Here is a 17,494-nt window from a genome sequence, read left to right on the forward strand (position 1 = left end):
TCAGCACCTGCAGTTTGGATCAGGCAGTACATTTCCCATGGGGGCTGCCTTAACTGGCCCATCCTCACCAGGACCCTCACTCCCACTGAAGTCCACCCTTGGGACCCTAGCCTGCTCTGGCTGCAGGGATGCGACACCTGGTTGGTTCTGCGCCGCTGAACGAATTCAGTAACAATTCCCAACCCCCTTTTGTTTTGTATTTTCATAATGGAATATAGCAGATTTGCAATGTTGTTTTCCTTTCCGGTGAACTCGTATTTGCTTCCCTTATGCAGAGACGTTTCTGTATTTTTTGTGTGGATTGCTAACAAGCTTACATATTCTTCTTCGTGTATTACAGTGTGTTGAGTCAAGTTCTAGGTGCTAAAAGGAGGTCTTTATTCGCTAATCATTTTCTGTACTTAAGCGTAGGTATGCCAATTTCAAACTCCAGGTTGATGCCTCTCCCGCTGACTTTCCCCTTTGGTAGCCATAAGTTTGCTTTCTCAATCTGTGACTGTGTTTCTGTTAGGGAAGTTTGTTGTTTTGTATTAAGATGTAGATTGCACGTATAAGTGATATCATATGATATTCCCCTTTCTCTGACATTTCTCACCCAGTATGATTCTACCGAGGTCCATGAGAGTTCTGCAAATGGACTCATTTCCTTCATTTCATGGCTCAGTAATATTCCATGCTTCATAGGTAGTGCAAGTTCTGTATCCATTGTTCCTTTCTAGGACAATTAGTTTGCTTGCGAATCTATGCTCTTGAAAAGAGGGGTGCACTCAATGTTGGGGTGCATGTGTCCTTCGATTACTGGGTTTCCCAGGGTATATGCCCCAGAGTGGCATTTCTGGATCCTCTGTAGCTCTAGATTTTAGATGTTTAGGAAGCTCCAAACGGTTCTCCATAGTGGCTGTTACCAGTTTACCTTCCCACCACCAGCTGGGCAGGGTTAGCTCTTTTACCACGCCTCCTCCAGCATTTCTTTTTTCTTAGACTTGGTGATGATGGTCATTCTGAATGGTGAGAGGTGACACCTCTCTGTCGAGCTGATTTGCATTAGCGGAATATTTGATTGCCAAAAAGGGCCTTCGGTGTTTTCCACGATATATCCCGGAAAAACCCGAACGCCCCTTTGTTCCAACCGAGTCACTGGTGCTATTAAGCAGCTTTTTACGTGCTTTACTGTGCCAGTAAAACCTACCTGTTGTAATGCCTTTGTTGCAATTCCGCCTTGTTTTCACGTCTTTTTCGATCACCTACCCCAAGGTATTGAGCGAGGTCAGGTGTCCTTTACAGCACAGCAGGTCTTTTAATTGGCAGTGCCCCTGAGCACCGGTTTTCAGGTTGTTGTTACGGGAAGCGGCCACAAGGCGGCAGGCTTTCCTTCAGCCCCACTCGTGTACCAGGGGCAACCAGGGCCTTTGGGGAAGTCCTCTTCCTGCTTGGAAATGAGATGGCCTGTACCTGTGCAAACACCCTAGGGCTTGTGTCTGAGTCCTCCCCCCCCCTTAACCTTCAGGCAGCGGACAAATTCCAAGCTGTGCAAAACGGGATATGAGGGTGTTGTCTTCCCCTGGTGGGGAGACCTTAAGGAAAGAGGTTACAGGTGGGAATCACACCATCGGGAAATATGGAGGTGAGGTGATGTTTCAAATGTCTTCCCGCCCAGAGGTTCTACCATCCTCTGGGTGTCCCAGGCATGTTTACTTGTAGGTTGGGTCCCCTTACCCTGGAGATTTCAGCACCTGCAGTTTGGATCAGGCAGTACATTTCCCATGGGGGCTGCATTAACTGGCCCATCCTCACCAGGACCCTCACACCCACTGAAGTCCACCCTTGGGACCCTAGCCTGCTCTGGCTGCAGGGATGCGACACCTGGTTGGTTCTGCACCGCTGAACGAATACAGCAACAATTCCCAACCCCCTTTTGTTTTGTATTTTCATAATGGGATATAGCAGATTTGCAATGTTGTTTTCCTTTCCGGTGAACTCGTATTTGCTTCCCTTACGCAGAGACGTTTCTGTATTTTTTGTGTGGATTGCTACCAAGCTTACATATTCTTCTTCGTGTATTACACTGTGTTGAGTCAAGTTCTAGGTGCTAAAAGCAGGTCCTTATTCGCTAATCATTTTCTGTACTTAAGGGTAGGTATGCCAATTTCAAACTCCAGGTTGATGCCTCTCCCGCTGACTTTCCCCTTTGGTAGCCATAAGTTTGCTTTCTCAATCTGTGACTGTGTTTCTGTTAGGGAAGTTTGTTGTTTTGTATTAAGATGTAGATTGGACCTATAAGTGATATCATATGATATTCCGCTTTCTCTGACATTTGTCACCCAGTATAATTCTACCTAGGTCCATGCGAGTTCTGCAAATGGACTCATTTCCTTCATTTCATGGCTCAGTAATATTCCATGCTTCATATGTACTGCAAGTTCTGTATCCATTGTTCCTTTCTAGGACAATTAGTTTGCTTGCGAATCTATGCTCTTGAAAAGAGGGGTGCACTCAATGTTGGGGTGCATGTGTCCTTCGATTACTGGGTTTCCCAGGGTATATGCCCCAGAGTGGCATTTCTGGATCCTCTGTAGCTCTAGATTTTAGATGTTTAGGAAGCTCCAAACGGTTCTCCATAGTGGCTGTTACCAGTTTACCTTACCACCACCAGCTGGGCAGGGTTAGCTCTTTTACCACGCCTCCTCCAGCATTTCTTTTTCTTAGACTTGGTGATGATGGTCATTCTGAACGGTGAGAGGTGACACCTCTCTGTGGAGCTGATTTGCATTAGCGGAATATTTGATTGCCAAAAAGGGCCTTTGGTGTTTTCCACGATATATCCCGGAAAAACCCGAACGCCCCTTTGTTCCAACCGAGTCACTGGTGCTATTAAGCAGCTTTTTACGTGCTTTACTGTGCCATAAAACCTACCTGTTGTAATGCCTTTGTTGCAATTCCGCCTTGTTTTCACGTCTTTTTCGATCACCTACCCCAAGGTATTGAGCGAGGTCAGGTGTCCTTTACAGCACAGCAGGTCTTTTAATTGGCAGTGCCCCTGAGCACCGGTTTTCAGGTTGTTGTTACGGGAAGCGGCCACAAGGCGGCAGGCTTTCCTTCAGCCCCACTCGTGTACCAGGGGCAACCAGGGCCTTTGGGGAAGTCCTCTTCCTGCTTGGAAATGAGATGGCCTGTACCTGTGCAAACACCCTAGGGCTTGTGTCTGAGTCCTCCCCCCCCTTAACCTTCAGGCAGCGGACAAATTCCAAGCTGTGCAAAACGGGATATGAGGGTGTTGTCTTCCCCCGGTGGGGAGACCTTAAGGAAAGAGGTTACAGGTGGGAATCACACCATCGCGAAATATGGAGGTGAGGTGATGTTTCAAATGTCTTCCCGCCCAGAGGTTCTACCATCCTCTGGGTGTCCCAGGCATGTTTACTTGTAGGTTGGGTCCCCTTACCCTGGAGATTTCAGCACGTGCAGTTTGGATCAGGCAGTACATTTCCCATGGGGGCTGCATTAACTGGCCCATCCTCACCAGGACCCTCACTCCCACTGAAGTCCACCCTTGGGACCCTAGCCTGCTCTGGCTGCAGGGATGCGACACCTGGTTGGTTCTGCGCCGCTGAACGAATTCAGTAACAATTCCCAACCCCCTTTTGTTTTGTATTTTCATAATGGGATATAGCAGATTTGCAATGTTGTTTTCCTTTCCGGTGAACTCGTATTTGCTTCCCTTATGCAGAGACCTTTCTGTATTTTTTGTGTGGATTGCTACCAAGCTTACATATTCTTCTTCGTGTATTACAGTGTGTTGAGTCAAGTTCTAGGTGCTAAAAGCAGGTCCTTATTCGCTAATCATTTTCTGTACTTAAGCGTAGGTATGCCAATTTCAAACTCCAGGTTGATGCCTCTCCCGCTGACTTTCCCCTTTGGTAGCCATAAGTTTGCTTTCTCAATCTGTGACTGTGTTTCTGTTAGGGAAGTTTGTTGTTTTGTATTAAGATGTAGATTGGACCTATAAGTGATATCATATGATATTCCGCTTTCTCTGACATTTGTCACCCAGGATGATTCTACCTAGGTCCATGCGAGTTCTGCAAATGGACTCATTTCCTTCATTTCATGGCTCAGTAATATTCCATGCTTCATAGGTAATGCAAGTTCTGTATCCATTGTTCCTTTCTAGGACAATTAGTTTGCTTGCGAATCTATGCTCTTGAAAAGAGGGGTGCACTCAATGTTGGGGTGCATGTGTCCTTCGATTACTGGGTTTCCCAGGATATATGCCCCAGAGGGGCATTTCTGGATCCTCTGTAGCTCTAGATTTTAGATGTTTAGGAAGCTCCAAACGGTTCTCCATAGTGGCTGTTACCAGTTTACCTTCCCACCACCAGCTGGGCAGGTTAGCTCTTTTACCACGCCTCCTCCAGCATTTCTTTTTTCTTAGACTTGGTGATGATGGTCATTCTGAATGGTGAGAGGTGACACCTCTCTGTCGAGCTGATTTGCATTAGCGGAATATTTGATTGCCAAAAAGGGCCTTCGGTGTTTTCCACGATATAGCCCGGAAAAACCCGAACGCCCCTTTGTTCCAACCGAGTCACTGGTGCTATTAAGCAGCTTTTTACGTGCTTTACTGTGCCAGTAAAACCTACCTGTTGTAATGCCTTTGTTGCAATTCCGCCTTGTTTTCACGTCTTTTTCGATCACCTACCCCAAGGTATTGAGCGAGGTCAGGTGTCCTTTACAGCACAGCAGGTCTTTTAATTGGCAGTGCCCCTGAGCACCGGTTTTCAGGTTGTTGTTACGGGAAGCGGCCACAAGGCGGCAGGCTTTCCTTCAGCCCCACTCGTGTACCAGGGGCAACCAGGGCCTTTGGGGAAGTCCTCTTCCTGCTTGGAAATGAGATGGCCTGTACCTGTGCAAACACCCTAGGGCTTGTGTCTGAGTCCTCCCCCCCCCTTAACCTTCAGGCAGCGGACAAATTCCAAGCTGTGCAAAACGGGATATGAGGGTGTTGTCTTCCCCTGGTGGGGAGACCTTAAGGAAAGAGGTTACAGGTGGGAATCACACCATCGGGAAATATGGAGGTGAGGTGATGTTTCAAATGTCTTCCCGCCCAGAGGTTCTACCATCCTCTGGGTGTCCCAGGCATGTTTACTTGTAGGTTGGGTCCCCTTACCCTGGAGATTTCAGCACCTGCAGTTTGGATCAGGCAGTACATTTCCCATGGGGGCTGCATTAACTGGCCCATCCTCATCAGGACCCTCACTCCCACTGAAGTCCACCCTTGGGACCCTAGCCTGCTCTGGCTGCAGAGATGCGACACCTGGTTGGTACTGCGCCGCTGAACGAATTCAGTAACAATTCCCAACCCCCTTTTGTTTTGTATTTTCATAATGGGATATAGCAGATTTGCAATGTTGTTTTCCTTTCCGGTGAACTCGTATTTGCTTCCCTTACGCAGAGACGTTTCTGTATTTTTTGTGTGGATTGCTACCAAGCTTACATATTCTTCTTCGTGTATTACACTGTGTTGAGTCAAGTTCTAGGTGCTAAAAGCAGGTCCTTATTCGCTAATCATTTTCTGTACTTAAGGGTAGGTATGCCGATTTCAAACTCCAGGTTGATGCCTCTCCCGCTGACTTTCCCCTTTGGTAGCCATAAGTTTGCTTTCTCAATCTGTGACTGTGTTTCTGTTAGGGAAGTTTGTTGTTTTGTATTAAGATGTAGATTGGACCTATAAGTGATATCATACGATATTCCGCTTTCTCTGACATTTGTCACCCAGTATGATTCTACCTAGGTCCATGCGAGTTCTGCAAATGGACTCATTTCCTTCATTTCATGGCTCAGTAATATTCCATGCTTCATAGGTACTGCAAGTTCTGTATCCATTGTTCCTTTCTAGGACAATTAGTTTGCTTGCGAGTCTATGCTCTTGAAAAGAGGGGTGCACTCAATGTTGGGGTGCATGTGTCCTTCGATTACTGGGTTTCCCAGGGTATATGCCCCAGAGTGGCATTTCTGGATCCTCTGTAGCTCTAGATTTTAGATGTTTAGGAAGCTCCAAACGGTTCTCCATAGTGGCTGTTACCAGTTTACCTTCCCACCACCAGCTGGGCAGGGTTAGCTCTTTTACCACGCCTCCTCCAGCATTTCTTTTTCTTAGACTTGGTGATGATGGTCATTCTGAACGGTGAGAGGTGACACCTCTCTGTCGAGCTGATTTGCAATAGCGGAATATTTGATTGCCAAAAAGGGCCTTCAGTGTTTTCCACGATATATCCCGGAAAAACCCGAACGCCCCTTTGTTCCAACCGAGTCACTGGTGCTATTAAGCAGCATTTTACGTGCTTTACTGTGCCAGTAAAACCTACCTGTTGTAATGCCTTTTTTGCAATTCCGCCTTGTTTTCACGTCTTTTTCGATCACCTACCCCAAGGTATTGAGCGAGGTCAGGTGTCCTTTACAGCACAGCAGGTCTTTTAATTGGCAGTGCCCCTGAGCACCGGTTTTCAGGTTGTTGTTACGGGAAGCGGCCACAAGGCGGCAGGCTTTCCTTCAGCCCCACTCGTGTACCAGGGGCAACCAGGGCCTTTGGGGAAGTCCTCTTCCTGCTTGGAAATGAGATGGCCTGTACCTGTGCAAACACCCTAGGGCTTGTGTCTGAGTCCTCCCCCCCCCTTAACCTTCAGGCAGCGGACAAATTCCAAGCTGTGCAAAACGGGATATGAGGGTGTTGTCTTCCCCTGGTGGGGAGACCTTAAGGAAAGAGGTTACAGGTGGGAATCACACCATCGGGAAATATGGAGGTGAGGTGATGTTTCAAATGTCTTCCCGCCCAGAGGTTCTACCATCCTCTGGGTGTCCCAGGCATGTTTACTTGTAGGTTGGGTCCCCTTACCCTGGAGATTTCAGCACCTGCAGTTTGGATCAGGCAGTACATTTCCCATGGGGGCTGCATTAACTGGCCCATCCTCACCAGGACCCTCACTCCCACTGAAGTCCACCCTTGGGACCCTAGCCTGCTCTGGCTGCAGGGATGCGACACCTGGTTGGTTCTGCACCGCTGAACGAATTCAGCAACAATTCCCAACCCCCTTTTGTTTTGTATTTTCATAATGGGATATAGCAGATTTGCAATGTTGTTTTCCTTTCCGGTGAACTCGTATTTGCTTCCCTTACGCAGAGACGTTTCTGTATTTTTTGTGTGGATTGCTACCAAGCTTACATATTCTTCTTCGTGTATTACAGTGTGTTGAGTCAAGTTCTAGGTGCTAAAAGCAGGTCCTTATTCGCTAATCATTTTCTGTACTTAAGGGTAGGTATGCCAATTTCAAACTCCAGGTTGATGCCTCTCCCGCTGACTTTCCCCTTTGGTAGCCATAAGTTTGCTTTCTCAATCTGTGACTGTGTTTCTGTTAGGGAAGTTTGTTGTTTTGTATTAAGATGTAGATTGGACCTATAAGTGATATCATATGATATTCCGCTTTCTCTGACATTTGTCACCCAGGATGATTCTACCTAGGTCCATGCGAGTTCTGCAAATGGACTCATTTCCTTCATTTCATTGCTCAGTAATATTCCATGCTTCATAGGTACTGCAAGTTCTGTATCCATTGTTCCTTTCTAGGACAATTAGTTTGCTTGCGAATCTATGCTCTTGAAAAGAGGGGTGCACTCAATGTTGGGGTGCATGTGTCCTTCGATTACTGGGTTTCCCTGGGTATATGCCCCAGAGTGGCATTTCTGGATCCTCTGTAGCTCTAGATTTTAGATGTTTAGGAAGCTCCAAACGGTTCTCCATAGTGGCTGTTACCAGTTTACCTTCCCACCACCAGCTGGGCAGGGTTAGCTCTTTTACCACGCCTCCTCCAGCATTTCTTTTTTCTTAGACTTGGTGATGATGGTCATTCTGAATGGTGAGAGGTGACACCTCTCTGTCGAGCTGATTTGCATTAGCGGAATATTTGATTGCCAAAAAGGGCCTTCGGTGTTTTCCACGATATAGCCCGGAAAAACCCGAACGCCCCTTTGTTCCAACCGAGTCACTGGTGCTATTAAGCAGCTTTTTACGTGCTTTAATGTGCCAGTAAAACTTACCTGTTGTAATGCCTTTGTTGCAATTCCGCCTTGTTTTCACGTCTTTTTCGATCACCTACCCCAAGGTATTGAGCGAGGTCAGGTGTCCTTTACAGCACAGCAGGTCTTTTAATTGGCAGTGCCCCTGAGCACCGGTTTTCAGGTTGTTTTTACGGGAAGCGGCCACAAGGCGGCAGGCTTTCCTTCAGCCCCACTCGTGTACCAGGGGCAACCAGGGCCTTTGGGGAAGTCCTCTTCCTGCTTGGAAATGAGATGGCCTGTACCTGTGCAAACACCCTAGGGCTTGTGTCTGAGTCCTCCCCCCCCCTTAACCTTCAGACAGCGGACAAATTCCAAGCTGTGCAAAACGGGATATGAGGGTGTTGTCTTCCCCTGGTGGGGAGACCTTAAGGAAAGAGGTTACAGGTGGGAATCACACCATCGGGAAATATGGAGGTGAGGTGATGTTTCAAATGTCTTCCCGCCCAGAGGTTCTACCATCCTCTGGGTGTCCCAGGCATGTTTACTTGTAGGTTGGGTCCCCTTACCCTGGAGATTTCAGCACCTGCAGTTTGGATCAGGCAGTACATTTCCCATGGGGGCTGCATTAACTGGCCCATCCTCACCAGGACCCTCACTCCCACTGAAGTCCACCCTTGGGACCCTAGCCTGCTCTGGCTGCAGGGATGCGACACCTGGTTGGTTCTGCACCGCTGAACGAATTCAGCAACAATTCCCAACCCCCTTTTGTTTTGTATTTTCATAATGGGATATAGCAGATTTGCAATGTTGTTTTCCTTTCCGGTGAACTCGTATTTGCTTCCCTTACGCAGAGACGTTTCTGTATTTTTTGTGTGGATTGCTACCAAGCTTACATATTCTTCTTCGTGTATTACAGTGTGTTGAGTCAAGTTCTAGGTGCTAAAAGCAGGTCCTTATTCGCTAATCATTTTCTGTACTTAAGGGTAGGTATGCCAATTTCAAACTCCAGGTTGATGCCTCTCCCGCTGACTTTCCCCTTTGGTAGCCATAAGTTTGCTTTCTCAATCTGTGACTGTGTTTCTGTTAGGGAAGTTTGTTGTTTTGTATTAAGATGTAGATTGGACCTATAAGTGATATCATATGATATTCCGCTTTCTCTGACATTTGTCACCCAGGATGATTCTACCTAGGTCCATGCGAGTTCTGCAAATGGACTCATTTCCTTCATTTCATTGCTCAGTAATATTCCATGCTTCATAGGTACTGCAAGTTCTGTATCCATTGTTCCTTTCTAGGACAATTAGTTTGCTTGCGAATCTATGCTCTTGAAAAGAGGGGTGCACTCAATGTTGGGGTGCATGTGTCCTTCGATTACTGGGTTTCCCAGGATATATGCCCCAGAGTGGCATTTCTGGATCCTCTGTAGCTCTAGATTTTAGATGTTTAGGAAGCTCCAAACGGTTCTCCATAGTGGCTGTTACCAGTTTACCTTACCACCACCAGCTGGGCAGGGTTAGCTCTTTTACCACGCCTCCTCCAGCATTTCTTTTTCTTAGACTTGGTGATGATGGTCATTCTGAACGGTGAGAGGTGACACCTCTCTGTCGAGCTGATTTGCATTAGCGGAATATTTGATTGCCAAAAAGGGCCTTTGGTGTTTTCCACGATATATCCCGGAAAAACCCGAACGCCCCTTTGTTCCAACCGAGTCACTGGTGCTATTAAGCAGCTTTTTACGTGCTTTACTGTGCCATAAAACCTACCTGTTGTAATGCCTTTGTTGCAATTCCGCCTTGTTTTCACGTCTTTTTCGATCACCTACCCCAAGGTATTGAGCGAGGTCAGGTGTCCTTTACAGCACAGCAGGTCTTTTAATTGGCAGTGCCCCTGAGCACCGGTTTTCAGGTTGTTGTTACGGGAAGCGGCCACAAGGCGGCAGGCTTTCCTTCAGCCCCACTCGTGTACCAGGGGCAACCAGGGCCTTTGGGGAAGTCCTCTTCCTGCTTGGAAATGAGATGGCCTGTACCTGTGCAAACACCCTAGGGCTTGTGTCTGAGTCCTCCCCCCACGTTAACCTTCAGGCAGCGGACAAATTCCAAGCTGTGCAAAACGGGATATGAGGGTGTTGTCTTCCCCTGGTGGGGAGACCTTAAGGAAAGAGGTTACAGGTGGGAATCACACCATCGGGAAATATGGAGGTGAGGTGATGTTTCAAATGTCTTCCCGCCCAGAGGTTCTACCATCCTCTGGGTGTCCCAGGCATGTTTACTTGTAGGTTGGGTCCCCTTACCCTGGAGATTTCAGCACCTGCAGTTTGGATCAGGCAGTACATTTCCCATGGGGGCTGCATTAACTGGCCCATCCTCACCAGGACCCTCACTCCCACTGAAGTCCACCCTTGGGACCCTAGCCTGCTCTGGCTGCAGGGATGCGACACCTGGTTGGTTCTGCACCGCTGAACGAATTCAGCAACAATTCCCAACCCCCTTTTGTTTTGTATTTTCATAATGGGATATAGCAGATTTGCAATGTTGTTTTCCTTTCCGGTGAACTCGTATTTGCTTCCCTTACGCAGAGACGTTTCTGTATTTTTTGTGTGGATTGCTACCAAGCTTACATATTCTTCTTCGTGTATTACAGTGTGTTGAGTCAGGTTCTAGGTGCTAAAAGCAGGTCCTTATTCGCTAATCATTTTCTGTACTTAAGGGTAGGTATGCCAATTTCAAACTCCAGGTTGATGCCTCTCCCGCTGACTTTCCCCTTTGGTAGCCATAAGTTTGCTTTCTCAATCTGTGACTGTGTTTCTGTTAGGGAAGTTTGTTGTTTTGTATTAAGATGTAGATTGGACCTATAAGTGATATCATATGATATTCCGCTTTCTCTGACATTTGTCACCCAGGATGATTCTACCTAGGTCCATGCGAGTTCTGCAAATGGACTCATTTCCTTCATTTCATTGCTCAGTAATATTCCATGCTTCATAGGTACTGCAAGTTCTGTATCCATTGTTCCTTTCTAGGACAATTAGTTTGCTTGCGAATCTATGCTCTTGAAAAGAGGGGTGCACTCAATGTTGGGGTGCATGTGTCCTTCGATTACTGGGTTTCCCAGGGTATATGCCCCAGAGTGGCATTTCTGGATCCTCTGTAGCTCTAGATTTTAGATGTTTAGGAAGCTCCAAACGGTTCTCCATAGTGGCTGTTACCAGTTTACCTTACCACCACCAGCTGGGCAGGGTTAGCTCTTTTACCACGCCTCCTCCAGCATTTCTTTTTCTTAGACTTGGTGATGATGGTCATTCTGAACGGTGAGAGGTGACACCTCTCTGTGGAGCTGATTTGCATTAGCGGAATATTTGATTGCCAAAAAGGGCCTTTGGTGTTTTCCACGATATATCCCGGAAAAACCCGAACGCCCCTTTGTTCCAACCGAGTCACTGGTGCTATTAAGCAGCTTTTTACGTGCTTTACTGTGCCATAAAACCTACCTGTTGTAATGCCTTTGTTGCAATTCCGCCTTGTTTTCACGTCTTTTTCGATCACCTACCCCAAGGTATTGAGCGAGGTCAGGTGTCCTTTACAGCACAGCAGGTCTTTTAATTGGCAGTGCCCCTGAGCACCGGTTTTCAGGTTGTTGTTACGGGAAGCGGCCACAAGGCGGCAGGCTTTCCTTCAGCCCCACTCGTGTACCAGGGGCAACCAGGGCCTTTGGGGAAGTCCTCTTCCTGCTTGGAAATGAGATGGCCTGTACCTGTGCAAACACCCTAGGGCTTGTGTCTGAGTCCTCCCCCCCCCTTAACCTTCAGGCAGCGGACAAATTCCAAGCTGTGCAAAACGGGATATGAGGGTGTTGTCTTCCCCTGGTGGGGAGACCTTAAGGAAAGAGGTTACAGGTGGGAATCACACCATCGGGAAATATGGAGGTGAGGTGATGTTTCAAATGTCTTCCCGCCCAGAGGTTCTACCATCCTCTGGGTGTCCCAGGCATGTTTACTTGTAGGTTGGGTCCCCTTACCCTGGAGATTTCAGCACCTGCAGTTTGGATCAGGCAGTACATTTCCCATGGGGGCTGCATTAACTGGCCCATCCTCACCAGGACCCTCACTCCCACTGAAGTCCACCCTTGGGACCCTAGCCTGCTCTGGCTGCAGGGATGCGACACCTGGTTGGTTCTGCGCCGCTGAACTAATTCAGTAACAATTCCCAACCCCCTTTTGTTTTGTATTTTCATAATGGGATATAGCAGATTTGCAATGTTGTTTTCCTTTCCGGTGAACTCGTATTGGCTTCCCTTATGCAGAGACCTTTCTGTATTTTTTGTGTGGATTGCTACCAAGCTTACATATTCTTCTTCGTGTATTACAGTGTGTTGAGTCAAGTTCTAGGTGCTAAAAGCAGGTCCTTATTCGCTAATCATTTTCTGTACTTAAGCGTAGGTATGCCAATTTCAAACTCCAGGTTGATGCCTCTCCCGCTGACTTTCCCCTTTGGTAGCCATAAGTTTGCTTTCTCAATCTGTGACTGTGTTTCTGTTAGGGAAGTTTGTTGTTTTGTATTAAGATGTAGATTGGACCTATAAGTGATATCATATGATATTCCGCTTTCTCTGACATTTGTCACCCAGGATGATTCTACCTAGGTCCATGCGAGTTCTGCAAATGGACTCATTTCCTTCATTTCATGGCTCAGTAATATTCCATGCTTCATAGGTACTGCAAGTTCTGTATCCATTGTTCCTTTCTAGGACAATTAGTTTGCTTGCGAATCTATGCTCTTGAAAAGAGGGGTGCACTCAATGTTGGGGTGCATGTGTCCTTCGATTACTGGGTTTCCCAGGATATATGCCCCAGAGTGGCATTTCTGGATCCTCTGTAGCTCTAGATTTTAGATGTTTAGGAAGCTCCAAACGGTTCTCCATAGTGGCTGTTACCAGTTTACCTTCCCACCACCAGCTGGGCAGGTTAGCTCTTTTACCACGCCTCCTCCAGCATTTCTTTTTTCTTAGACTTGGTGATGATGGTCATTCTGAATGGTGAGAGGTGACACCTCTCTGTCGAGCTGATTTGCATTAGCGGAATATTTGATTGCCAAAAAGGGCCTTCGGTGTTTTCCACGATATATCCCGGAAAAACCCGAACGCCCCTTTGTTCCAACCGAGTCACTGGTGCTATTAAGCAGCATTTTACGTGCTTTACTGTGCCAGTAAAACCTACCTGTTGTAATGCCTTTTTTGCAATTCTGCCTTGTTTTCACGTCTTTTTCGATCACCTACCCCAAGGTATTGAGCGAGGTCAGGTGTCCTTTACAGCACAGCAGGTCTTTTAATTGGCAGTGCCCCTGAGCACCGGTTTTCAGGTTGTTGTTACGGGAAGCGGCCACAAGGCGGCAGGCTTTCCTTCAGCCCCACTCGTGTACCAGGGGCAACCAGGGCCTTTGGGGAAGTCCTCTTCCTGCTTGGAAATGAGATGGCCTGTACCTGTGCAAACACCCTAGGGCTTGTGTCTGAGTCCTCCCCCCCCCCCTTAACCTTCAGGCAGCGGACAAATTCCAAGCTGTGCAAAACGGGATATGAGGGTGTTGTCTTCCCCTGGTGGGGAGACCTTAAGGAAAGAGGTTACAGGTGGGAATCACACCATCGGGAAATATGGAGGTGAGGTGATGTTTCAAATGTCTTCCCGCCCAGAGGTTCTACCATCCTCTGGGTGTCCCAGGCATGTTTACTTGCAGGTTGGGTCCCCTTACCCTGGAGATTTCAGCACCTGCAGTTTGGATCAGGCAGTACATTTCCCATGGGGGCTGCATTAACTGGCCCATCCTCACCAGGACCCTCACTCCCACTGAAGTCCACCCTTGGGACCCTAGCCTGCTCTGGCTGCAGGGATGCGACTCCTGGTTGGTTCTGCACCGCTGAACGAATTCAGCAACAATTCCCAACGCCCTTTTGTTTTGTATTTTCATAATGGGATATAGCAGATTTGCAATGTTGTTTTCCTTTCCGGTGAACTCGTTTTTGCTTCCCTTACGCAGAGACGTTTCTGTATTTTTTGTGTGGATTGCTACCAAGCTTACATATTCTTCTTCGTGTATTACAGTGTGTTGAGTCAAGTTCTAGGTGCTAAAAGCAGGTCCTTATTCGCTAATCATTTTCTGTACTTAAGGGTAGGTATGCCAATTTCAAACTCCAGGTTGATGCCTCTCCCGCTGACTTTCCCCTTTGGTAGCCATAAGTTTGCTTTCTCAATCTGTGACTGTGTTTCTGTTAGGGAAGTTTGTTGTTTTGTATTAAGATGTAGATTGGACCTATAAGTGATATCATATGATATTCCGCTTTCTCTGACATTTGTCACCCAGGATGATTCTACCTAGGTCCATGCGAGTTCTGCAAATGGACTCATTTCCTTCATTTCATTGCTCAGTAATATTCCATGCTTCATAGGTACTGCAAGTTCTGTATCCATTGTTCCTTTCTAGGACAATTAGTTTGCTTGCGAATCTATGCTCTTGAAAAGAGGGGTGCACTCAATGTTGGGGTGCATGTGTCCTTCGATTACTGGGTTTCCCAGGGTATATGCCCCAGAGTGGCATTTCTGGATCCTCTGTAGCTCTAGATTTTAGATGTTTAGGAAGCTCCAAACGGTTCTCCATAGTGGCTGTTACCAGTTTACCTTACCACCACCAGCTGGGCAGGGTTAGCTCTTTTACCACGCCTCCTCCAGCATTTCTTTTTCTTAGAATTGGTGATGATGGTCATTCTGAACGGTGAGAGGTGACACCTCTCTGTCGAGCTGATTTGCATTAGCGGAATATTTGATTGCCAAAAAGGGCCTTTGGTGTTTTCCACGATATAGCCCGGAAAAACCCGAACGCCCCTTTGTTCCAACCGAGTCACTGGTGCTATTAAGCAGCTTTTTACGTGCTTTACTGTGCCATAAAACCTACCTGTTGTAATGCCTTTGTTGCAATTCCGCCTTGTTTTCACGTCTTTTTCGATCACCTACCCCAAGGTATTGAGCGAGGTCAGGTGTCCTTTACAGCACAGCAGGTCTTTTAATTGGCAGTGCCCCTGAGCACCGGTTTTCAGGTTGTTGTTACGGGAAGCGGCCACAAGGCGGCAGGCTTTCCTTCAGCCCCACTCGTGTACCAGGGGCAACCAGGGCCTTTGGGGAAGTCCTCTTCCTGCTTGGAAATGAGATGGCCTGTACCTGTGCAAACACCCTAGGGCTTGTGTCTGAGTCCTCCCCCCCCCTTAACCTTCAGGCAGCGGACAAATTCCAAGCTGTGCAAAACGGGATATGAGGGTGTTGTCTTCCCCTGGTGGGGAGACCTTAAGGAAAGAGGTTACAGGTGGGAATCACACCATCGGGAAATATGGAGGTGAGGTGATGTTTCAAATGTCTTCCCGCCCAGAGGTTCTACCATCCTCTGGGTGTCCCAGGCATGTTTACTTGTAGGTTGGGTCCCCTTACCCTGGAGATTTCAGCACCTGCAGTTTGGATCAGGCAGTACATTTCCCATGGGGGCTGCATTAACTGGCCCATCCTCACCAGGACCCTCACTCCCACTGAAGTCCACCCTTGGGACCCTAGCCTGCTCTGGCTGCAGGGATGCGACACCTGGTTGGTTCTGCGCCGCTGAACGAACTCAGTAACAATTCCCAACCACCTTTTGTTTTGTATTTTCATAATGGGATATAGCAGATTTGCAATGTTGTTTTCCTTTCCGGTGAACTCGTATTGGCTTCCCTTATGCAGAGACCTTTCTGTATTTTTTGTGTGGATTGCTACCAAGCTTACATATTCTTCTTCGTGTATTACAGTGTGTTGAGTCAAGTTCTAGGTGCTAAAAGGAGGTCCTTATTCGCTAATCATTTTCTGTACTTAAGCGTAGGTATGCCAATTTCAAACTCCAGGTTGATGCCTCTCCCGCTGACTTTCCCCTTTGGTAGCCATAAGTTTGCTTTCTCAATCTGTGACTGTGTTTCTGTTAGGGAAGTTTGTTGTTTTGTATTAAGATGTAGATTGGACCTATAAGTGATATCATATGATATTCCGCTTTCTCTGACATTTGTCACCCAGGATGATTCTACCTAGGTCCATGCGAGTTCTGCAAATGGACTCATTTCCTTCATTTCATGGCTCAGTAATATTCCATGCTTCATAGGTACTGCAAGTTCTGTATCCATTGTTCCTTTCTAGGACAATTAGTTTGCTTGCGAATCTATGCTCTTGAAAAGAGGGGTGCACTCAATGTTGGGGTGCATGTGTCCTTCGATTACTGGGTTTCCCAGGATATATGCCCCAGAGTGGCATTTCTGGATCCTCTGTAGCTCTAGATTTTAGATGTTTAGGAAGCTCCAAACGGTTCTCCATAGTGGCTGTTACCAGTTTACCTTCCCACCACCAGCTGGGCAGGTTAGCTCTTTTACCACGCCTCCTCCAGCATTTCTTTTTTCTTAGACTTGGTGATGATGGTCATTCTCAATGGTGAGAGGTGACACCGCTCTGTCGAGCTGATTTGCATTACCGGAATATTTGATTGCCAAAAAGGGCCTTCGGTGTTTTCCACGATATATCCCGGAAAAACCCGAACGCCCCTTTGTTCCAACCGAGTCACTGGTGCTATTAAGCAGCATTTTACGTGCTTTACTGTGCCAGTAAAACCTACCTGTTGTAATGCCTTTTTTGCAATTCCGCCTTGTTTTCACGTCTTTTTCGATCACCTACCCCAAGGTATTGAGCGAGGTCAGGTGTCCTTTACAGCACAGCAGGTCTTTTAATTGGCAGTGCCCCTGAGCACCGGTTTTCAGGTTGTTGTTACGGGAAGCGGCCACAAGGCGGCAGGCTTTCCTTCAGCCCCACTCGTGTACCAGGGGCAACCAGGGCCTTTGGGGAAGTCCTCTTCCTGCTTGGAAATGAGATGGCCTGTACCTGTGCAAACACCCTAGGGCTTGTGTCTGAGTCCTCCCCCCCCCCTTAACCTTCAGGCAGCGGACAAATTCCAAGCTGTGCAAAACGGGATATGAGGGTGTTGTCTTCCCCTGGTGGGGAGACCTTAAGGAAAGAGGTTACAGGTGGGAATCACACCATCGGGAAATATGGAGGTGAGGTGATGTTTCAAATGTCTTCCCGCCCAGAGGTTCTACCATCCTCTGGGTGTCCCAGGCATGTTTACTTGTAGGTTGGGTCCCCTTACCCTGGAGATTTCAGCACCTGCAGTTTGGATCAGGCAGTACATTTCCCATGGGGGCTGCATTAACTGGCCCATCCTCACCAGGACCCTCACTCCCACTGAAGTCCACCCTTGGGACCCTAGCCTGCTCTGGCTGCAGGGATGCGACACCTGGTTGGTTCTGCACCGCAGAACGAATTCAGCAACAATACCCAACCCCCTTTTGTTTTGTATTTTCATAATGGGATATAGCAGATTTGCAATGTTGTTTTCCTTTC

The sequence above is a fragment of the Mesoplodon bidens genome (genome assembly GCF_964165515.1).
Source record: "Mesoplodon bidens genome assembly, chromosome: 9".
NCBI lineage: Eukaryota > Metazoa > Chordata > Mammalia > Artiodactyla > Ziphiidae > Mesoplodon > Mesoplodon bidens.